Source organism: Gymnogyps californianus, chromosome 10 (genome assembly GCF_018139145.2).
Source record: "Gymnogyps californianus isolate 813 chromosome 10, ASM1813914v2, whole genome shotgun sequence".
In the NCBI taxonomy this organism is placed as follows: domain Eukaryota; kingdom Metazoa; phylum Chordata; class Aves; order Accipitriformes; family Cathartidae; genus Gymnogyps; species Gymnogyps californianus.
Window position 1 is genome coordinate 26312996 of NC_059480.1, and position 25232 is coordinate 26338227.

Genomic DNA, 25232 nt, shown 5'->3' on the forward strand with positions numbered 1-25232 from the left:
GGCTTTCTGAAACTCCAGAAATCTAGTACAACTTGAATGTTTTTATAAGGACAGAAAATGTGTTGCAAAGCAGGGGAACCTTCCACAGAAATAAAAAAGGAGCAGGAGAAGCTCGACTTTAAAAGCCCATACTCATTTAAGGTAATTTCAATACAATCAGCATTTCTGTTGTGATTCAGACACTTACGGTAAATTAATCCCTCTAAAGCCCAAATGAAATAACATACACAGCAATATCACTGCTCTGCTTAAATTAATAGCAGGAGGATTTTTTTAATCTTTTATTTTGTGGACCTTATGAATCATCATTGCGGTAAGGTGTGCAACCTCATTCTTACATGCAATACCTCCGGTTAGTGCTACTGAGAACTGATGTGCTGCTCACTGACATCAAGGTGACCACAAAGGCAAGTATATGAAGATCTAAGATATCCTATGAGAATCCTTAATTTTAAGCAGATATTTCAGTAACCTAAAACGCAAAAGAAAAAAAGACATCTTCCTTCATAAACTCATTTTTCTCGGTTTGTTTTTGTCTAAGAACATTAAAAAATAGCCATACACGTTCAGGCTTAGTGCCACCTAGCCCAAGCTTTCATCTCAAACAGTGGTCATAGACAGCTGGTATCAGACAACCAAAGGAAGCGTAACAGGGCTAGCGTTTATGTGTCCCCTGATAATCTCCCAAGCTTCAGCTATTCTCAGATTTTTATCTATTATACAGATAACTAACAGCCATACTGATTACTGTAAATTCAAATTAAGTCCTTTGTGTGTTTACTGTAAGCATTTGTTCTGGGATATAATATAGGTTTCCTTCTCTTCAAAACTTGGTAATTGGGTGACTTAAATATATCCTCACAAATTTTATTTGAGACAGTAGGAAACATCACTAACAACTTTAGTATCGTTTAGTGAAATACAAGGAGGGGTTTTTACATCACATTACAAAGTTAACTTTGATTTATTACCAAAAAATGCACAGCAGAGCAAATAACCTGTGTCCAGAGGTGAGCTTTGCAGTTAAGTTTTCTAATTAGAAGTTATTCCTTCATGATTTCTGTTGAGCCTGTGCCCACTTGCAAATATTTGTAGCAGATATCCCAAAATACTGCTCATATAAGCTACTACTGCAGTTATTGATGCTTTCGTGATTTTCTTTCCACACAGCCACAGCTGATTTTTGAGCAGTACTAACTGTAAACAGGTAGGATGGGCACAGCCACAAATAAAACAGCGATAAAGAGACTGTGTATCTTCATCTTCAGTTCGTACGTCTCTGATTTACGACTGAGCAACATGATTTAATGTAATACAAATTTTGAAGTGTGGTATCCAGACAATAAAGCTTTACTCATTTCACTGTACCCTTACGTATAATACAGTAACAATCACTGTAGACTTTAAACCACCTTTTCACAGAGCAATTTCAATACAACAAGAAGATTGGTCTATGACTGATGTCATACACAGCAGGAATTCCTCATGAGGACACTCTTAATATCTGAGTGAACATGTTTTGTTGAAAATAAGCTTTCAGAGCCTGACTAATTCAGTCAGGATGCCATTTGAGTAAAGCACTCCATTTTGTTCCCCTATAGTTACATTTCTCCTCACATTTTGCTTTCTACTCTTGTTTCTAAAAGGCTTTCCATCACCAAGAAATCTGCATGAACATCTTCACCTTTGCTGGTCATTTCTGCAACCCTTCAATAAGGTTTCATAGAGACGAATGATTTGTGCAAGGGAAATGTTTTATTCATGTTTGAAAATGACCCAGATGAAACCTAAAATAATAATTCACTCCTCTCTGTTTTTAAGAAAAAGGCTGTGTCTTGGATTTAACTGTAAAGTTTTTTAATAACTGCTGGTGACAAATCATTTTCTCGCTGGAACGTATTTATACCTTGCCTATAGAGTTGGACTCAAATGCTATAATTTTAATACCCATGAAGGTGTTAGAAAAGTCATTTTTAAGCTTTATACTGAAGCCCTCACTCTACATGAATCTATATGTACATAAAGCACGTAAATGGATTAACAGTTTCTCCAGCATAAAATCAGTGATTACTGATCCTGGTAGGCACACAAATGTTTAAGTGGCATCCACCAGACTGGTTCAAGGAGGGACCTCCAGAATTCAAAACATGAGAAGTACTTAAAAGCACCCACAGGATGATTTTGTTTTCATTCAGTCCATTATCTTATGCAGCTTATTATGTGCTTGTACAACTGCCCTGTACATTGAAGGCCCAAATACCCTCAAGACCCTGGAATGTTAACAACACACCTCTTCTTCCTGCTCGTAATCTCTATGAAACATACGCACCACACTCGAGAGCGATGCTAAGTAGGAAAACAAAACTTCTTCCCGTATTATTAGTGGAGGAACTTCACTCGAGTTCTCAAAACTATCTTCCTTTTAATAACAAATGTTCATATCTTTTATGTGCATGATATACAAGTCCTTTCTTAGTCCTAGAAAATTCAGGTTAGCCTTATTGCTTCGTTTTTCTCAAGGTGACTTGATCTAAATTGAAGACGGTAGACTAGATAATGATAGAGGAAATAAAAATACATTTAAAATTAGCGGCATTCTGTTTGGTATTCTGTTTTCCAAGTTTCTCTTAAAATTGTCATTTTGATTAATTTTAACTGAACTAGATAAAAGGTACCAATGCAGAATTTTATAGGATTTGGATTCCAGCTTTCCAGAGCATTCTGAAAGGAAGTCAAGCAGGGAATTTAAGTTCAAACTAATATCCAAGTTATTGAGCAGATCCATCTAAAATGTGATCAAGGGTTATTGGGTTTTTTCCCAAAAAAGCCCCTCATACTTTAATAATTAGTTTGGCATAAAAACCACATAAGACACACAAAACTCAAGACCACAGGTAAACTGAGTACCCTCCTAAAACCATTTACTAAGACAATATTTACAGGAGAGCTGGGCACGTTAAGATGCAACTGTATTGGTAAAATGGGGTAAAGCATATAGAAAAAAAGTCACTCTCTCTCCACTTCTCTCCAAAGCAAACCAAAATGTCAAGAGAGTTTTTGTCTCAGGGAGGTAAGACTGCTGCCTGTATTATGATGAAGAACTGCGCTTTCTGACATTGCTCGCAGTAGAGCCACAGGAAGACCCACACCTAGGGAAAAGCTGAAGTAGTGTTGGGAACAGATCAAATTTAAGCTTATAACACTGTTGTGCTTGTAGGTACATATACATTTATGGAAGGTACTGAACACTTTTCATAATCTCCAATTATAGTACTATCAGTAAGGTTACTCATTATAGCAAAAAAAAAAAAGACTAAGCTGATGTTCCAGCTTCTTTAGAGTAGAATAATTATCACAAGATTGATTTCACTGTAACATCCAAAAAGCCCACAGAAGTTCCGCTATTTATAGTAAACTCATCTGTAACTGCCAGACAGGATGCCTGTTTCCAGTCTCATCTTTTATTATGATTTCCCTTGGAGAAAAACAAAAAAGTCATACAGATCCAGCATATAACTCAATCAGATCAGCCTCATTGTAAATGATCTCTTCAGAAACGTTTCCTACTCACTCATAAAAATATCTCTGCAATCAACAGCTCAGTATTTTTCAGAAGTCTGTAAACATGCCCATTCCAGCATTTTTAGAGGCTGTTGGTTGATGTGCTTCAGTTTCGGATTGCAGCTAATGATGGATATAAAGAACTGGGTAAGCTACATGAAACTCAGGCTAAATCATACTCAATAAAGTTCATTAGGTAAACAAAATGCCTAGTATTGAAGTGAAAAGATTGTTGGGTTGAGAAGAAAATTCCAATGTTATATCAAGAAAAGTGGTAACAAGTAAATAAAGGGGTAACAACTAAATCTCTATGTGTTCCCCCTCGACTCCCACTCCAAACAGTATTTAATAATTAAGATAATGTAACATATAATAAATTAGACATTGAATTACGTCCCAGAATGGCACACATCAACACTCAGTTTGTTAAGGTTTTGAAGTTAAGGACCACGTTCAGGGAAGACACATTTGCACTGCAGCTACCAGGAGCCGGAGGCACAGAAACCGGTGCAAATAAAATTCAGAATTGCATTGACTTTTCCAATAAGCTTAATAAGCTATTCCATAGCTTTACCCAAAGTGATGAAATGCTAATTTATGATAAATCATCTTACATTTATTTAGTTTTATTTAGAGTTTTATTCCCAGGTTTAAAATACAGATTACTTACTGGGTTGAGTTTAAGGGCAGGAAAAAAGGGGGCATACTGATGAGGAAGAAAACCCTCAACTTTAAAACTAATCCCGACATAGTTTCAAGGTTAAACAGTAACAGGTATCCAGCTCCGCAAACAATTGCTAACGTGAGACAACTTTGGTTTTTGAGATCAAAGCTCCAGTGTGCATGGGAAGCGCAGAGCATCCATGTGGAATAATCCAGAGAGATAAAACCTGAAGACAGGAGTATTTCTTGGCCTCACTGTGTATATGGGGATACTTTAGAAATGAGGGAATTTCAATCTAAGGTAACTGTACAGGATTTTACAGTTTCAAAGAAACATGACACAGAACGGAGGCAACCATGGAAAAAGCTGCAGCTAAAAACAGTCAGGTCCCGGGGTTAAATGGAGACAAGCTGTCAAGTTGCACTTGAAATGCTCAGATACACTGCGAGGCATTTTCCTTAAGCGAACACAAGGATTATCTGCAAATAAGTATATACCTTTCTATGGTGACAGATAGATAAGGGAGATGAAACGAAGAGGCTATCTGGAATACGTACTCCTGGGCAGATGGGACCAACACCGCTCAAAGTGAATACAACACGGTCTCAACTCTACGTCACACGCAGCACGGCAGGGCTGTTCCCACATGGCCACATCTCCATTTAAAAACCAATGTGGAAAGACACACAAGTTATTGTTACATATATATAATTTCCTCATTATTCCTCAAAATTCTTTCTTCTGTCTTGTTTCTCCGGAGCCTCTCTGGGATAGCTAGTTACAGTTCCCTGGAGATCAACTGCCAGGGTCCCACCCAGAAAGGGCAGAGCCTGCACAAAAAACAAATGATACAGACAACATGGTCCCAGGGTTCAGCAATAACTGCAGAGGGTGTGAGGCTGGAATGCTAGAAACCATGTTTACAAGAAAATACTGATTTATCAGAAATGAAGTCTGAGAAAAAACCTGAATTTCTAGAAGTTTGAGAACTTTGACATTGTCTAAATATTTTTTTTGTAAAAGTTGTTTAAAAGTCCAGTTTTCTGAGTCAGAGTATGTGTGCTATCAGACATGTTCTGCAAGAGCCTGATATTCTTCCTCCTTTTCCCTCTCATGTTTCTGATTTAAAATTCCTGATTTCCAAGATTTTGATTTAAAATAGATGTATATTTGTAGGTTAGTACAGCTTTTACACTTTGAGCAGGAAGCCCTGCTGATGGACACCAGCTCCTGCAAACACATGAGAGATCGTACCATGGCAACGCATCACCGACATCAGCGGGACTCTTGCCCAAGCATGGAAATGGTATAAGCACATTTTTTTCAGGTTAAAGCAGAGGCATTTCAGCTGGCAGCGTGGTGGGCTAAGATGAAGCACGTGGATAGCCACATCTCAACACGAGGGCAGTAACTTTTGAGCCTCTAGCTTGAATGCAGCCAACCCTTTGGCCACGACCTTCCCCACAAGCTCATTTCCAGAATCAGTCCTATGGTCGTGCCGAACGTACCTGCCTGCTTATCTGCAATCCACTGCATTATTTCTTGTTAGAAAATGATCTTCTTTTCTTTAAAATCTATATTAGAGGCATATCAAAATAAACAAAACATTGCTATCCTTGGAAGAGTTAACGCTTTAAGTATGTGATTGGAAACATGAGGAAGCAGAGAGTTATTTTCCTGGGAACTTAGTAATGAAAGTTATTAACTATCAGTATTAATAGTCCATCTGAGTTGATGTGCACTGTCAGACAGCAAGACTAATGTAGTAAAAAAGTACATACAAACGCTCTAGGGAATTAGCAATGGGGACGTTAGGAAATTAACATATATAAATAATTATTTCAAAATGGTCGTTACAAATCCTATCACAATAGTATTGCAGACTGTGGAAAAATAATTTGACTGTTTTAATACCTTCAGGAAACAGACAAAAATTAAGGAGCACAAAAACCATTAAAATCTAATAAATATCAAAATAATTTTTTTACTTGATTTATTTTAACTCGATGTGCCTCACTGCTAATCAGTAAATGTCTTGGAAAATTAAAGTAATTGCAGGAATCAGAATTAGAAGGGAATTTGAATTCAAGCTCTTATAACCAGAATATTAATACCAAGAAATTCTTGAGCCATAGTTAAGTTTATTTCATGTCATTAAACACTGGCACTTATTTTATCTGACATTTAATTCTGTTCAGGCAATAACAGCTCAGTAACTCAGATAAGTGCAGCTGTAAATATCTGAAGAGGTGGAATTTACCCTAAGACATTGAAGTCCTGTTAGCCTACAAGAAATTTAGGAAAATTGCCAAAGAAAGAAAAAAGGGGATCCATTTTTACTCTAATTCAGCATGCCTGCCAACACACATGTACCGGGGGAAAAAAAAGGCTCATGATGTTCACATCTGCAAAATAAAATAATCTTCTCAATACATAAGGCTTTATGCTGTTACACGTCCTTTACTGAGAATATGGGTCAACAGTTGGACTGGTGATTTCAAGAGGCCATAATACACTTATGTTCGGAGAGGAAAGCAAAAGACCCTCCCGTAGCTTGGTGCTCTGCTTCGTAATTCAAAGCAGTCCTGTGCATCACTCCGCTTTCTCCTTACAGGCAACAATTCCTCCACGGAGATGGAGGATCACCGCCTCAGCTGCCCACGGGCTCTTCCATGGTGTGATTCCATAGAACGTTATCCTTCAACATAAGCCAGTGAACTGCCCTACAAAGAGCAGGACCACACAAACTGTGAACCACACCTTAAGAGCATGCACAAGACCATGTTGAAGTCAAACAACTTCATCCAGAACTTGCTACGAATTTATCATGGGCTACAAAAATACACGACCCTAAATTGTCTCTTTTCTCCAGGTCACCACTGGAAAATAGAGCACCTTTAACACACTCCAGACAGGCCACCCAAAGTCTTCCACTGAAGAGAATAAGGTGGATTTTCGAAGGAATAAATGAGAGCCAGTCTAACCCACTCAATTTCCATAGGAGCCATCCTATACCTTCAAATTCCTTTGTCTCCCTTCCACATTAAACACGGGGCAGGGGGGAGTGGGGGAATAGCTTCCCAATCTATCCCAAAAGATAAAGTAGGAAGATTGGCAATATTATCTAGGGCCTCAGGCTGATATTACAGGGAGGAAACGTCACACAGTTAAAGCAGAACATGTGCTGTTTGCCACGGGAGGAAAAATGTCTCACATGTGCCTTTACAGGAGTTCAAGTTTAAGTGTCCTTCCCTCTGAATATTAGACTTAATTTGATGGCAAATTGTCTTCAAAAGTCAGTGATTATTTAGTAGTTACCTTTTACTTACTTTGATTTCTTAATGAACTGAAAAATCTTTAAACTCAAAGGTCTTTAGATCCCTGATGAGCTGTTACAGATATTTCTGACCTAATTCCATCACCTTGACCATAGCTACAGAAATATAAATGGATAAGATCATACCTATAGATCATACTTTGTCACGGAGCCCAGCAAGCCCGTGATACCTACGTCGCTTGAAATCTGTTCCTGGGAGACCTTTGCACATCAAGACTTTCTAGCTCCCAAAGAGCTCCTCTGCCTTAGGCATATTTGATAAATAAATAATTTTGACAGCAATGTCAAAACAATGACAAAACCTATTAAATGCCATCTGGGATGCTGTTGCCCTCTTTCTAAACAGGCACAGAATCAGCACTAAGACACAAGAGCATCCCGAACCCTGCGCGTTGACACCAGCTGATCTTCTCAAGCTTTTTATGACTTATTACCACACCACTCCACCCAATTCATGCTTGAAAGTTCTCACATAGTAACTGTTTCTCAAGGTATATTATTTATGAAGTTTTGTACATGAAGCAAGCTACTGTTACTGGAGAGAATGGGATTAAGAAATACACGTATACATGGAATACAATGAAATGCACCAAATAGGATGACAAAGAAAAAAGCAAAGTATAAGAGCCTCCAATGACTTTATGTTAATGCTGTATGTAAGTTTAAATTGTAATATTATTTCTTTGTTTAGAGAATGAAATAGGGCAAAAGCATTTCCAGACTGGTCATTTAATGCTCCATTTGTATTGACAAGAAAGTAAGATCATTTCTAGGAGTATATTGTGAACTGCACATCGCATTTTAATTTTCCTGTGAAAGAATATCTAAAGGAGGAACAGCCTTATTCTCTTTCCATTTTATTTATTAAGCTTTAAACATTTATCTTTACAGAATAAAACAGTTGTTTTCCTTTAGCTTTTCCCATTTTGTTTGTCAAGCAAACAAAAAAGTTACAGATGGCAGGTTATCATACAAAGAGATATTCCCTTGTTTTGGCAGTGCCGCAGTTGCATGTAGAAGTCTTTGCTTTCGTCTGGCACGCTCACCGTGCAAGACTTCTCTTTCAACATAATCCACACAAACAGAAATTTTACCAGAAAGAAAATAAAAATAAAAGAATACTGATCTAGGTTTTGTGGGGACCAAAGCTGGAGTCGTGGCTTGCCATGGTGTGCCAGAAAGGGCTGGAAAAGCATTGGCTTTAGATGCTGAAGTGGGAAAAGGGACCCACAGGGGTGGGATGATGATGGGAGGGGTGAATCAGCCCATTGCATCAGGGCTGCGTTAGCGTGCTTTCATACAGAATAATGCTCAGGAGTCCTATGGTATAATTTTATATATTGCTAAGTGGAATGATGTAAAAATGAAAGCATATTTTAAGAAGCCTAAATAGCTATTTAATTGCTGTCTGAACAACTGCACTGCCATTTACATCCTTCGAATGACAGTAATTGTATACAGACTGACACGGAAAGCTGGGAAGCTCTAAGAAAGCTACTAGCAAATTGTTGCCATACAAGGAGAGGGTAAATGGTGATTATCTGAGCTCTGTAAAAAAATGAAATAATAATTCCTCAAAAAAGAGATAAAGTAATATTACCTGTAAGTGCTTCTTCAATTAAGAGAGTATAAGCATCTCAATTAAGCTTCTATTTCCAGGGATTTATACGGTAACTAAGCTGCAAAGAGTTGCTCTAGGCTGCAATGTGACAAAAAAAATCATAATCCTAGCAGCAGAATTTTAAGATGTATGAAATAAATTGAAAAAATCTTTTAACTATCTTTAACTTGCATAAAATGGAAATGAGTAGCAATGCATTTCAGCACAGTGGTTCAGAAATTATGCTCAGGCCTATAAATGGCTCCAGTTATTCATCACTAGCTAAATATTTACCTCTGTGTGTCTCATACAGCCATCATCATGGCAACAACAGTCTTGCTATTTTATTCGATAGAGTCAATAGCTTTCTAAAAGCAGACAGAAACCATTTCCAGATTCAGTTGTCTTATTACTGGATCCAAAGTGTTTCCGATTATCCTTCCAACGCTTGCTTTCCCACTTGCAGGAGGAATATTAACTTAAAATATGATGTGAATTGAGATGAACAATTACCATCTCCCCATTGCTACTGTTTTTATCTCCAACTTAGCCTGATTTATATCGGTTCACAACCTTATGGTTGAATGTATAATGCCATATTTGTAAATTAAGCAGTGTTCCACGTCCCAATAAAAAGATAAAATTTTGAATCTCACCTGCAAAAGGTAAGGCTTATTCCAGAGAAAATAAAACTCTTATAGATCAGCCCCCCAAAATTCATTCGTTAGAAATACTTTGTAAACAATTAAAAGGTAAGACATCCAAAGAACAGATATTTGTCTTGTCACAATCCTAGCAAGAGGGAAAGCCCTCTAGACTTTAGCAAAGCAAAAACCTCAGTGCTATAAAGTGGTACCATTCCACTGAAATGCACAACAATATTCTGTTTTATCCCTACCGAGAAGCTAATTTTAACACGGTTTTTGATCTCGGGGTTTGCCAGCACAGGGACACTGAGACATAATCTAAATTAACTAAAAATATAAAGTTAAAGGGGATTAGTTAAAACTGCCTTAACAACTGTGAGACTTCTCAGACACTCAGAATTAAAGTAGCCTTATTTCAGTTCAGCTTAATTCATTTCTAAGGCCAATTTAAAACCACTTGAATTCTAAGTGTCTGGTTGTCCACAACTCAAAATGCAGTTAAAATAATCCATTTTAAAAATCCACTTGGATTATTGTTCCCGGTTTTGTCCACAAAATAAAGCCTAAGAACACCGGACAAAGTCTTTGGAAGACTGCTAAACAGGAATTACCACATTGCTTCGGCAGAGTTACTGCCACAGTAACAGAAGTGACATACTGCTCTGCATTTCATGAGCGACCTCCTCCTGACTCCTCAGCCTCACCATCACTGATAACAGGCACATATTATAATTGGATTTAGCAATATGAGTTTCATGGTAAAATATACCAAGTGCCCTCTGTCAGCTCTTCTGTGTCTCCTCTCCTGGTCCACAGTAGCAGATAATTACCTTTTTATTTAAAAAAAAAATATATATATTTTTTGTTAATACAGCATTACTACCAGTCTCAACTGCTGTAATTGGCTGTTAATTAGGTTTCCCTTGATCTCGACCTAATTGAAACCATAGCAGCCATCCATCTGCTCCTCTGCTCAGAGGCCACAAAACTCCCGTTTTTAGCCTTTTGCCTTTCTACTTATTTACTGGCAGCCAAATGAAAACATGAACTCCTCCCCCCAGCTCATTTGGTAACTTGGTTACAGCTTTTTATTAGAAAATTCTAAACTGATGTCAAAATAAGGAGGAGTACAGTGGAACGAGTGATAAAGATGTTCCCTTTCTATGTATCATTGAGGAGGCATCAGCTGGAGCACTGTGCTCCATTTTGGGCATCGCACTTTGTTGAAGATACGGAGCGGATTGAGAAAGTCCTGAGAAAAGCTACCAAAACTGGCTAGGAAACACAGCCTACAGAGACAGATGGAACAAGCAGCGACTCTTGGATCTTGAGAACAGACAACTGAATGGAAACATAACAGTTTCCAAAAAGGCAAAAAAGTGCAAGGATGGAAAGAATAAACTGTTCTCCACGCAGGACTATATATGTATTTCCAAATTCACCAAGGAACATTTAAAGAAAGAAGAAGTAAAGGAAAAAAAATATTAACATTGGAATAGATTGCCTGAAAAAAAGGATACCGGAATCACCATTATAGGCAATTTCTATATACCAGAGAAATACTTTCCAAGATACCCCAATACCTTGGGGTAGAGGAACAGCTTATCTAGTCTTGTGAAACCCCTTCCAGTCCCAGTTTTTTAGGATATAATATACTCATGCATGCACGTCATGAACACAATATAGCTCAGAGCTGCTTTTTCAGATCAACAGGAACGTCATCAGGGACATGCCCCAGCCAGGGTAACGTACTGTGTGTGCGCACCAGAGCAGCGGGGTAGGTGACACGGGCATATTTGCTGTCCTGCCTTCAGGAGATGCCAGGCAGGTACCTCCTGCTTCCCAGGAGATTATTTGTTAAAAGAATCAGAAATTTTGGACAAATCTACTTCATGCTTCATTGCTCAGTGCTTAACTGAGGACAAAAAGTCCTCTGATGTAGAGGAGGTGAAATTTTCACATAATAAATGAATTTAAAATAAGTTGGAACGAAATCCAACTGAAAAGGACTTGGCCATTTCAGATCTCCTCATGAGGTGGTCTGCTCTGTATTGCCCTGTATCCTGCAGATACAGCTTTGTTCTCCAAGCCATGGGGAAGGTCAGTGCTCCAGAGGCAGCTTATCTGGTCCATAGTATGCTTCAGAAAAACATGGAGTTAGCTCACAGAGTTGTGAGAGTATCAGGATGCCATCAGCTGTGCAGTGATCTTTGGGGAACAGGCTGCAAAGCAGCAAAAAACAAAAGAGGTAATCCTGGGAACATCCAGAAAACTGGTGAACCCACTCAAACTCAGCTGTTCAGCAGTGCTAAAGGAGAACAGTCCTTTCTGGGTCGAGAAATAACGTGACGTTTCAGAGGCAGATAGGCAACACCGCTCTTGCCCCTCTGGTGGGACCGCTCTGCAGTCTTGTCAGCCAAATCTGTCTCGTCCCTCTTTCCAAGCCCTTTTGGAGATGACTGGACGCAGATCGCTCAGGCTTGGCCACAGCCATGCAAGGAGAGATTTCAAGATGGGAAAGCCACAGGTCTCTCGCTAGCTGGATGTACAGACTGGATCAGTGCCTCCGATTCCCTGCAACCCGCTCTTGTCCGCTGGTTGCCACCAGCCAGTACCTGCTTCCCAGCAGTGCGAGAAGCCCCATCTCTGCCAGGAGGATGATTATTTCCTAAACGGTGGCTTTTATTGCCATGGGCTTTTCAAATACACTTCCCATCCTAGAAAACTCAGCCAGCCAAACACATCCTAGGAGAAAAACAAACATGTAACCCAGGAATAAAGGTGCTTCTGTTTGTCCTTCTGAGTACAGGAAAAAAAAAATCAGGCATTTTAATTAGCAAAATATTGGGTTACTGAAACGTTTTTGTTTAACCTTTCAGATGTGGAATGACACCTAATCAAATTTCAGATATCATACAGGCCAGCACAGAAGGAGGGCAGCTGTAATTCATAGCATCTACTAAGCAGTAACATTTTTGATGCTTGAAGGAAAAAAACCAGCAACACAAGTTGTCAACTGCACGACTTTGTGAGTTCCCATAAAACTTAGCGATTTCCAACGCAGTTTTTATGTAAACTGTTCCTGTTGGTCCTTAGCATTATGGTCACCAGAGGTAACTTGGTATCCAAGGAATATGCTTAAGAGAACAGTGCTGTAATTCTGACACTCCAGGAGGAGCAGGGGTTTGAATTGTTTATTGGCAATTTGGAGTCAGGGCAGCCCCTTTTCCCCGCACACATCTCAGCCACATCCCTCCACAAGATGAATCCAGTCCAGTTTCCACCAAGAAAAACATATTCCTAGCAGAGCACCCTGTGCTGACCCTAGCCCACTCATCCCTGTGAAACTATATCATTACTCATGACTACAAGACCCTTCCTCAATGACATATTTTGCAAGTCCCAATCCTATAAGTTGTTCTACGTAAGCTACTTGATTACTACAAAGCAAAAAGTGTTCCAGAAAAGCTTTGTGGGCTGGCAGGATTTTGTCCAGACATACCAAACTTCACGGCTTTAGAAAAAGCTTCCCCTATGAAAATAAAATCTTTATGTGTAATATTTATTGCATGACACCAAGATGAAATAGGCTTCCCCAACCTCTTTTTTTCTTTTAGTCAAGCAGTGCAGTTCATCCCTGGAAGTCTGTGCTGGTGTGTGGGTGTAAACATGCCAATTTTTTTTGCCTTTCCCACTTAGAGCAGCCTGGGATAGACATCCATTAAATATGCAAGAGAAGTTGTTTCATGTAAAAACTTCTTGCTATTTGCTGCTTAGCTGCTGATAAGAAACTATTTTCTCTTTTCTCCAAATACCTTTACCTTGGATTATAGATCAAGCAGTGAAAATCTCAGGCCAAGAGGTGAATGCTTTGGAAACACAGAAGGTGCTGAAAATGGGTTTCCAGAAATACCTGCAGGGTTAATTAACAGGTTTTGCTAGTGCTCCTGCTGCAACACACCAACAGACTTTTTTTAGTCTTACCAAGTCATTTTATTTGTTTATTGTAAGTTCTGTATCTATTTCTTATGCTAAATTTCTTAGAAAAGCTGTTTTCTGTACACAGGCCCTGAACTTTGCTAATCAAATGCGTCCCAAACCAACCACAACCTCAGAAATACAGTATCATTCTACTCTGGATAGCAAATAACTAATCTTGTCAACTTTGCAGTCTGATGCAAGAAAGATATAATTGAAGGTTGTTCTGTAACTTAACTAAAGTAAAAAGTTATTAGTGGAAAACCTATTGCAAAAGAAATCTATCAGCTCGGGTGTACAAAGAAGTAATTTGCTTTCTGGCTTACCACTAGTACACTGGAAGCAATCAAACGCAACAATTTCAAGAGGCGATTACCCACTCACTGTTGAGAAAGGATTGCAAAACAGATTCTCGATTTACATTTTGTTCAGGTGTTATTAAAATAAAATGCAACTAGAAACTCTTCTTATTTCCCTCTATCATTTGAAAACATTCTCAAGGTTGGGAATATTCTGAGCTGATCCTTCCGCCTGCCTTTCGGAGCAGCAGGGATCTTGATGCTTACCTGAGACAATTAGGAAGCAATTATACCCTGACTAGGAAGTATTTCATTGAACTTGGAGTCAAAGCTGCATAATTTTATGATTTCTATTCGTTATTAATGAGATGGGTTGAAGCTGAGAAATCCAAATGCAAGGCATCCTTTTTTGAACTTCCTTGCATATAATTCACCTGCTTCTTCTTTTGCCCAATCCCAAATGATTTCATATCACAGCACTTGATCTATGGACTTCGCTGAATCACAATAATTACTGCTTTAAGAAAGAACTTAGGGTTTTTTAATGACTGTTTGATGACTGTGTATGCAATGGCCTGGTGGTTCCCTGATGCCCAGGGGGCTGGGCAAAGTCGTGCCTCCCCAAGGATGTGCTGACAGCAGCAGTTTTCCTGTCCTATCTGGGGGTTACACAATCTCCCTCAAATCAACATACAGCAGCTGGTACAGGAACTGTTACGAGGAGTAAGGAATACGGTATATCCCCCACCTATTTTTCCCCTACAGCAAAATCTAGACTGATTTTGCTGAAGTCTACTTTGACCTTACAGGATTTCCCTCCTTGCTGAACTGTATCAAATACCACTAACTCTCTCCTCCCTGTTCAGGCACTTCTTCCTTCCCTCCCAAGCCCCACTTCCACCATTCTCTGTATTACTTCCAGAAGAAAATCATAACAAACAAACAAAACTGCCCATACCCAGAAAAAGGTTTTGAGCCGAAGCAGGTCCCAAGCTTTAGAGAAAGCCACAAGTAATAAAAATCTTGCAGAAAAAAAGTTTCTTTTAACCCAACATCAATTTTGTCTATAAGTCTGTAAGTCGTCATGTAATTTTGTTGACCAGTATTTTAAAGACGATAACTTGATCATATAACTATATGATTCCCAGTTACTGGAACACAATTTAATGCCATCAACACATCTCTGGCTTTTGAAGACACAAAATGTGTGCATGGGGTTCTTTGCAGTCTTAAATCTTCAGCCATGTTCTGAAGATTTTAATTAATACTCTAGGCATTAATTTCCTTGCATTTTGGCATAACGTTCAGAGTTGTTCCCTCCATAATTGGCCTGACATAAAAGATATGAGAGTACCTAAGAACATAAAGTATTTTCTATATTAAGCCCCACTTTATATATAAGGGACAGAAACCTTATATATAACCCTATAGAAAATACACCCATACTTTGGCAGAATTACGCAACTTGTTCAGGGTACCCTGGGAAACCAGCTCACTCTCCTGTGCTTTGAAAACCACAGTCCTGCTTATGCCAACCTCTACTCAAAATGAAAACCAGGGTTTGAAGGCAGCATGTGAGAAGTGACTTCTAGTTACGTCTTTGCTCCTGTAACCTTTGAACAAGCTGTGCTGGCTGCTTAAGTCAGCTTAATATAAGCCACACGAGTGCACAGGTTGCTGTTAACTCTGCTGCCTGATGTGTTTCTGGAAGCAGCCTTCCACCCAGAGCTCCCAAACACATTCCTATTCCAGCTCTGCTCATACTAGCCATCTTTCCCCCCTCCCCTTCCTTTCTTCCCTCCCCCCCCCCCACTTTCTTTTTCCCACCGCCTTCCTTTCTTTCATTTTTTTTTTTCCTTAGCATTAGGAGAGCAACTCCCACCCACCCTTTCAGGCAACTTGCCGACCAGAACCGAGAACAACCGTCTGACCCTGAAAGACCAATTTGGAAGAGCAAGGAACCAGAGCAAAACACAAAGTTGCACATAAAATAAGAGCTGGAGTACTTGGAAAGATCTTTTCTAAGGAGGATTGAAATCCACAGGTCCTGGGTGACTGTGTCCCTGGTTATTCTGTGGGTGCCCACGCTCAGCATGGTGAGGCAGAAGTGCTCTTGCAATTCACCTGCAAGCTCAGGTTCCTCCTACAAAAGCCCAGCTGTGCTCCTTGTGAAGCACCCCTCACTGCTGTGTCTTCCATACATAATGAATTTCCAGCTAAACTGAAAATTGGATGAGGAATTTTTTGTTTTGTTTTTAACTATACTACAGGAAAGTGACCTAAAAAAAGGAATACATTTCACAAAACCTTAGGAGAAACACACCAAGCCACTGAAAGTAATCTGGAAAGTCAGAAAAAGTAGTTATCTACCTGTTCTTAGATTTCACTTTGTGCTTTTACGTTCTTTTCACTTCAATATATGCTGCAACCAATTTATCTCAAGGTAACTGAGACTTTTCTAATGTTTCTATTAAAGATAGCAACACAGAAACATCCAGAGGAACTGGGGCACTATATAGGAAATTTAAAAGCTTAAATCTTTTTTGAGGTCTCAGTAAGTTTTTCTGCCAGCTGCATTTTTTAAAAGGAAAAGAGAATGAAATTTCATTTTAATTTAGCTATTGGCTAGTGATAAATCATACTTATTAATGTATTAGAAATGTATTCTCTACATACACATTATATTGCACACAGCTGGTCTACACCACTCAGGACCATTTTCTATATTGATGTGCTTTTCTCAATGCTTGCAAAACCAGGAGGAAGGTGAGCTAAAATGGCTCCTTTGCATACTGTGGTTGAAAGAAGACTTTTTTGCATGGCTCAGTTTGGAAGACAGAGTTATACAAGTTTGCCAAAAATTGCATTTTGCCACATGGACATCATTAAATTTACTTCCTCTCAAATACATGAATCTGCATCGCTGCTCAATGCTTTTAAATATTCTTTCCCTCTAAAACTCTCTCTTGCCCACCCCCACATCTTTGGGAGGACGGGGCTGGGGGAGCCCGGGGGAGGAGGAGAGCACCCCTGCTCCTGGAGAGGTGCCGAACATACCTGGAGCAGGAGTTTGGGAGCCTGGAGGGGCTGGAAAGCCAAGGCTGGAGAAGACCAGCGATCAGACAGCCCCTCTCCATCAGCTCTCAGACCCACACGTTGATGGAACAAAACTCCTGAAGCAAGTAGGAAGACTTTGCTGCGGCCCAGCAAGTCCCTGAGCTAACACCGAGCAAACTCTCCCCCAGCCTGGAAGCAAGACTCTGCCCACCAGCACACAGCTGCTTACTTTCATTACTGCAATTTTTCTTCTGCATATCTGACACTTTCTCCCCCCCCCCCCCCCCCCGATTTTTCCATAGCTTTCTCGGCTTTATTTTCTTAAGATTTGTCCTTTTTCAGTCGTTCTTTTAATTTATTGACAGCACCAACAGTTTGCACCTATGTTCACATAAGGCTGGGTGTCCCAGCACCCAATGAATTACAACAGGAACTGCAGTTATTATATGCAAATTCTCTATTACATGCAAAATCTCAAATTCTTGAGATTTTTGAGTTTCCTGGGAGTGCTACAAGTAAGCAAATGGGGACCACATACCCCATTTGTTGTTGGGAATACGTGCTCTACTCAGTCATACAGATTCCCCCCTCCAGCCAAATCACCTGGCATCCTCTCCCTATCCAAAACGTCTTTGTGCCACACATCTCCAAGTCCACAGTGTATGTACACATCCCAGTTGTTCTGCTTGCTGGAATACCGGTTTAGGAGACCGAGATGTTTACTTTTCCTTCAGAAAGCCCCTCTCCAGTAGTTTCATTCTATTTGATCAACATAAAATGATTAAGACATTCAAAAACGCCTGAAAGCACATAAATCCTGTATTTCACCTGAACAGAAGTGTTACAGAAAGTGTACAACGAGCTTTCTTTAAAATTCCACAGAATGAAGATGACTTTTGTATCGCTAATAGCAGATTGTTGAGAATAAGAGCAATAATCCTCCAGATGCAGTAATTTTCACAAGGCAGTTTAGGTAGTGGCTTCTTCCTAAAAAGATGGGTACATGATTTGTAGACGGGTCACATTCATATTCCAACTACTAAAACACCACAGATATGATTAAGCACCTCATTTTTGCTTCAGATAACATGATGCATCCCTGGTACAAGAAAGAAAGATGCATTCCCTAAATGGACTAGGATCTTGGACAAGACCTGTAGTTTGTATAAATTACACCAATACACAAAATTTAGTGGAAATAACCTTGGATTTACACCAGTGTGAGAAAAATTTTGTGGTTTCTTTAATAAGATATCATGTGGCAAACCCAAAAGGGGCCAGCAGGCCGCAAATTTTGCATCATTTGCTTGCAGAATATGGAAGCAAACTGCTGCTCCAATCTGTAGTGCAGCCTCCATGTTTTCTGAAGCAGGTATCGAAGGTGCATTGAAGAGTGAGTGGGAGCACAGAACTACATTAAAACTCAAGACAGCCTTCAACGTGTTATATCACATGTACTATCATCAAAATGACCATTTTCCACCTTCTCCCGAAGAGACCAAAGCCTCCAGGATGCTGCAAAACGTCCTACCTAATAAAGAATTAGAATGAGTTAACGCACAGCAGCAAGGTGTAACGTTTTTTAAATTAAATGTGTAATATTTGACCTGCTCATCAGCTTTAAATTATCCACAGCACTTGCACACAGACACATATGCAGGAAGAGGTCTGGTTTCCGTTCAGAGGCAGGCAATACCTGAAGATTACAGGAAGACCACCTCCTTCGGCCAGGAGAAACGTGGAGTAAGGGTGAATCTGTGGAAGACAAGGAATCCTGATGCTTATCCTGAACCTGGTTTATTCTGCACAAAACTGCAAGGCAGAGTTGTGTCTGGGGTTTCCACGTGAAACACTGGCATAACTTTTTTTTTCTTTTCTATTCCTGCTGTAACTACCATTATTTCATCATTACAGGGAATGATTTCAAGAGGTTTTGATATAAATGCTATCAGGGAAAGTCTCCATTCCTAGAGGTGTTCAGTCACAGATGCTCAGCTGTGAAAATTAGTGTAGCAGCTTTTCATAAAAGAAGTGTCTCCCCAAATTTAATCAAAGTCAAAACAACATGATCCTTCCGATAATTACAGCTTCAGGAACACGCAGAACTGACCAGCCAGACTGCCCCTAACTACCGCAATTCCTCTTTACTGCTTCTTCACAGCCACTCCACAGGACTGCTCTCTCTCAAAATTTCCCTTAGAAGACCAATATATTGATTCATAAACTGTTTAAAATTATGTTTTTTCACCATAGCTATAGAATACAGTTTTTTAATAGAAGTGAAAGTCTTCCATTTCATCTGTTAACTATAGCAAGCAAGATTTCATTTATTGTTGTCTGTCACCTACTTTTTGACAGAAGCCATGATTTATAGCCCCAGCCAAACTGGTGAGTACCGGCATGACCTGCATGGCATTTCTGCTTTTAGGTCCCACTCTCCTGCGCCTGCAGACACTGTCTGAGGTTTTGATGTATGCAACGTTCACTGAACCTGTGGCTGTTAGCACCAGTGCTTTCAGTGACATTCTGTAGAGCAATGAGTTATTTTCTGCACTGATTTGCTGCTTGGATTATGGGTTTATTCCTTCAAGCCTGACTTATTCAACAAAGGAAGAGAGGAAAGTTTTTAAACTGTTACTTCTATAATTAGGGTTTCCTGGGTCTTTTTAACTTTGCTAGTATATCACTCCTTCGCTACTGTATCGCTCCTTCTTAAATTTATTTTTTTTAATCACAACATGCTTTTTGTGCTTATTAAGTTGTCTGTGACCTAACCTTTTCTATTTGTAGACTTTGTCTTGCTCACTCCCCATTGATCTACTTCCTCATATCTCCTTTATATGAACCTTAGTGAGGTCATTCATATAATTTTTTTTTCTTTTTAGTCTTCCTCATCACTCATATGCCATCTGTTCCATCCATACATTGGAGAGGAACATATTTCTAAATTGCCTCAATGAGATCAGTTTTATTCAGCTCACTCGCCATGTACGTCAGTCCGGGCTAATTTACTTGAGTGAACTCACCCATACTCTCTCCACTTGCGTTTCACCAGCAATGCACGTTTGTAGGCTTGGCTTTGCGAAAGCTGGCAGCTCTCCTTTCAATCTGTATTTACCACAGCAAGCTGTATGGAAATGGAACAAACCTCATCTGACTCCAACAATGCTGCTACACAACTTTTGAAATATTAAAGGATGTAAGATGGGAGGATACTGATGACAGGAGACGTGCATTCAATTAACATGCTTAGGACTAGAGTGGACTCCCTCAGAGAAGAGTTGACCTTAATTTCGTATCCCCACACAGCACCCATCTTCTCTTGAGCCGGTGGCTCTGCCCCAGGTCCATTACCACGGAGTTTCACTCTGATTTTCTGAACAAGCGAGCTGCATGCTTTCCTCTAGCGGCAAAAGAGAAACAAACCCTGGCACCTCTTTCCACAAAATCCTCTGAACAACTTTCTGAAACATTTTGTTTCATTAAAGACTGAGGAATTCTGGGATGATTTTGTGTTGTCTTACATAAAAAAGGGTCATCAAAAAGTTACTTTTGACCTACTGAAATAAAGTTTGAAGAAAAATATTGGAAGTAAGTTAACTTCTGAATATTTTGCCCCTCAATTACCTTTTTTAGCTATGAAACACTTGTTCCACTGAATACATTTCAACCAGTGTTTGTTTTGACGATCAGTGCCAAACACCTCCAGAAGTAAATGTCTATCCAGTGCTCACACCACCGCACAGAGGGGGTTTTGTTTGCTTTTTAATGAATCCAGGTGGGCTCACTGTGAAGGAAGTAAACACATACACACTGTATTTAGCTGCACTGCATGGGTATCTCAGGACTATGTATCACCTACAAACACAGAGAGATTGTTTACCCTGGAAAAGATGCAGATGAGTACAGGTTTCAGTGAAAGCCATCCTCACCTACCATCAATAGCAGACCTCATTTAGGCAGCCTGCACCGCTCAGACTTGACCACAACACAAACCCCCAGTTCCAAGCAGCTGTTGAGATACAGCTCCCCGTGTCTTCTTAAAAGCAAACTAGGTGCAAGATTGACACAAGACATTATAAATCTTCTGTTTAAAAAGTCCCAACAGCTCAAGAACTTCAGGCGTATTGTGTTTCCTTCAACGGCACAAAGAAAGTACCATCTTCTATCTTAACATTCAAAATCTATTCCCACAGAGAAAACAACTTATTAGTAAACAACTAACATTTCCCACAGTGAAAACAATTTATTTCCCACAGAGAAAACAACTTATGAGCAGAAAGCACACTGGAAAGGCAATCTGGGTTCTGCGGAGCAGCTGCTCATCAATAACACTACTTTCAAATCATGCATTATAACGACCTCTATTAGAGCACGCATAGTACGGTGTATTACATCAAATGCCCACATTACTGTGACTTTGTATCTTGGTAGTAGAAACATTAAATCTTCTAACGCTCCATGTGTAATCCTGACACACCTGGAAGTCTTGGTTTAGAAACTGGAAAGCGAAGCCTGGCATGTTTATATCTCAAACAACCTCCACGGGAAATAGACCCATTAAGGACAAATCTCAATTTCCATTTTTTATTCCACCAAGATTGCTTGAATAATATAAAGGCAGCTCTCAAAACATGATTAAAATTAAGGTTTGTAGCAAAGAAGTGTCCCAAGGTGTGTTATCAAAAGGAAAAATAAAAAGAAGAAAATTAGAGGTATCCATATTAACCGTGAGTTCGCCTTTAAGCAGTGTAAAAATGAATTAGCAACATGAACTCCTGTAAAACAAATAAAAACAGGAAAAAAAGACCAAAGCAGGCTTGTTTTTAAGTTCAATGTCTGGAAGTCAAGGTTAGAAACTCAAAACATTTTAAAAAAATATGTACCAGTAATTAACTTTGTCTTTTTCCTGACAAGACCTCTGCTCCCCCATGGCACGCAATCTGTACGCAGCATTTCCTAAGCCCCAGCTCCGAGGAGCTTCTGTTTATCCTCCGTCAAGGCAATCCACGAGTGTTTGCATGTCTGTGCAGCATGATCAGGGATGTTTACAGAACTATTCATCATTTCATTCCATCTTGTCCAGAATCACTGACTGTTCCTTGAAGCAGAACAGCTTCAAGAAAGGTCCACACATTGTTCAAACTAGATAAATTAAACTTTGAATGCACTGGTACCTTTATTTAACATCAGTCAAGATAGATCGGTCATGCTTCATCATATACAGCATATTTTCAAAACTCAAAAGAAGAGTAGTCTTGTTTCTGTTACTTTTTTTTATTCCTTTGGGGAGGAAGGAAAGGGTTCCTCTTACATCCTTACTTTCTATACGTCTCGTACCATTGACTTTCTGATGTCCAACAACTGCAAGAGAGCTACCAACAAAGTCGGCTGCTTCTTCATTTTTTCATGTTTTTGTCTTCATAAATAAACCTTTCATAAATACATTAATCAGCTTTCCATAGAGTATGTGTCCCAGTCGCGAACAAACTACAAATTAGGACCTCCAAATTTTACCCCAGATGCAACCCTCCTGAATGGTGCCACCACAACACAGAAGCATTGGCATTCCTTATTCAGGAAAAAGGACAGCATTCATATACTTCTCAGGATGCGGATCACATACAATGAAGTAGAAGCTGTTGTATATGTTGGAAGCAGTAGTTAATAAAAATAAATAAAAATAAAAACTGCCATTTTTTCCAGGTGCCTGTGGATGAGCATCTTCCAACCCTGAATTTCTGATGATATCCCTCCCAGACCAGCTAGCACAGGGATGACTGAGCGACACAAGACTTTTTCTCCCGAGGCTTGAGCAGACCCAGATCTTGCAGTCCTCACTACAATTTCCAGCTTCTTTGGCACAGAAAGTCGTGGCACTAAAGCCCACCTCTTCCAGTGCCATGCAAATAGACAGCAAGCTTTGACTTAGTAATGAGGCAGAAAAAGTGGGAATGAGAAGCCGGTCTCGTTCAGCACCGATTTATTTCAGGTTGGCAGCTCAGACAGCTACCATGGTTTCCTCCAACCTGTTCACTTGATGGATGGTGCCCCAGCACGAGTGGACAGAGAAGCTACAGAGGTGACGGCAGCCTGCCCTCAACTCATGTTTGGGTGATGAACCAGAAGGACCCGCGCAGCCTTTGAGCACAGAGTGAGGAAGACTGACTACAGGAAAGAAAGAAAGAAATCCAGGAAACAATCAGCTTTTAACACGAGGCTCACTCGCAGGAGTGAATCTATGGGAAACTATGACTTTCCATCACTTTAAAATTGATGTTGGGTAAGCGCAGGATCAGGCCTTTTGCTATTTTATCTTTTTCCCGTTGTATTTCATATTCTTGAGGCTGAGCTTTGTTATATGGAATCTATTATCGGGTCCTCATGCAGGCACAGCTCCCATTAGTGTCAAAAGGAGTTACCATATGCCTGCTTATCGAGAGGAGAGCAGGCTCCCCTGTGGCAGGACTTCTTTCAAAGAAAAACCCTCACAGAACTATCGAGCAAAAATACTTGAAATTTTAAAACCCTTCAGGCAATGATTATAGCTCTGCTGGTCCTTCAGAGAAGGATAAAGGGCCCCATTATATGAAATAATATTAGTATTTGATACCTGGCAGTAACTCAAAACATTCGTGACATAAGAGGACACGTAAGTTATATTTCAAACAAGAGCACAAGCAGGTGGCTACTTTGCTAGTCTGCTATCTCTTGCTTTCCCGGGCAAGAAATGTTTGTTTTTAAAATCATCTCGAAATCTCCATTTCCACCTACACAGAGTAACTGCACTCAGAGCTTTTATCACTGCAGCAGGACCGAGTCCTCCGGCTGCAGGCACGCTCTCAGCCGGCGAGGCTCTCCGCTGCTTAAGTGGTTCACTTGACCCAGGCCAGCTTGCAGCAGCAGAAGAAATGAGAGAGAGGTCTGCTGTAAACCCAGGGCCGAAGGCCACATTTCCAGCACCATTTCAGCCACGACTCACCTCCTCCCAGCAGATTGTACGTTGCGTGGGGCAGCCCTGCTCTTCCCAGGGGTGGGAGGATGGTAACGTGGCACCAAGAGGTCAGCAGAGGGATAAAGACTTTATTAAAGGGGCACAAGGTACAATTCCCTTTTTCCACGATGTGAGCACAGAGAACAAGTAAATGCAGCACTCAATACCAATGGAGCGGTTGTGAGAGCACATGATGGGTTTTTTTCTCTACTTTATGAGGCGCTGGCCTGTTGGTATGAAAACATTTTCATAAAGATAATTACGGTTTTCAGTAATACATACGGCACTGAAATCTGAAGCGACGAGTCAAAATACATCATTAGAAACTAATTTTACTACAATAAAAATTACACAGGGCATTTTATGGCAGTGGCATGAAGAACTTTGCTTCTCCCTTCCCCTGAAAAAAAGCAATTCACATCCAAAACAATTCAACACAATCATCTAATGAACTTAGTAGTAGTACTTATTCATCCTTCATTTCCATTATTGCAGTGTTTTCTCTTCTCTCCTCAGCACTACAATAGCTTTTTTCCACTCTAGCACAAAAGCATCAATCTCTGTCCCAGCCAGAGCGGGAACTATCATTTTGGCCAGTTGTGCTGCCAGTGCCAACGTGCTTTGCTCTGTTTTGTTAACCCAAACCTTTGCTCTCAGCAATCTGCTTAAATTTTAAGTAAGGAGGGGTTGAAACAGGAGGAGAAGGTGCAGCAGCATCTCTCCCGAAGCCTTGCTGACTGTCCTAGCGCATTTCAGGTCTGCAGATAAAACGATCAATAGCAAAATACTCTAAGAACTTGCTCTTCAGCTTTATGGAAGACCTGCCAAAGGCACGTACTTGCATGCTTATACAACTCTTGTGTAGTTACACCAGAGCCTGGGCACCCAACGCGCACACGCACGCACCCCAGGAGCAATTCTCCCCTGCTCTAAGCACTGCACAGCGACGGTCAGAGGCAGCTTCTGCCTCGAGGAGATTGAAGCCTCGTCCTTGAATCAGAGACACCAAGTGTTCACAGATAGAAGGCATGAAACGAAATGGACGTGGAAACGAAATTTCCACGTGACGTGGAAAAACTTTAAAATGTGATACAA

General features: G+C 40.1%; 1 long non-coding RNA gene across 1 annotated transcript; it reads right to left on the reverse strand.

Moving 5' to 3' along the window:
* Positions 1-18010: 18010 nt before the first annotated feature.
* On the reverse strand, positions 18011-20917 carry LOC127020294 (uncharacterized). The gene is made up of 3 exons (XR_007767053.1): positions 20771-20917; positions 18840-18898; positions 18011-18130 (listed from the first exon to the last, which is right to left on the reverse strand). It is a non-coding gene; the product is annotated as an uncharacterized LOC127020294 (long non-coding RNA).
* Positions 20918-25232: the final 4315 nt, after the last annotated feature.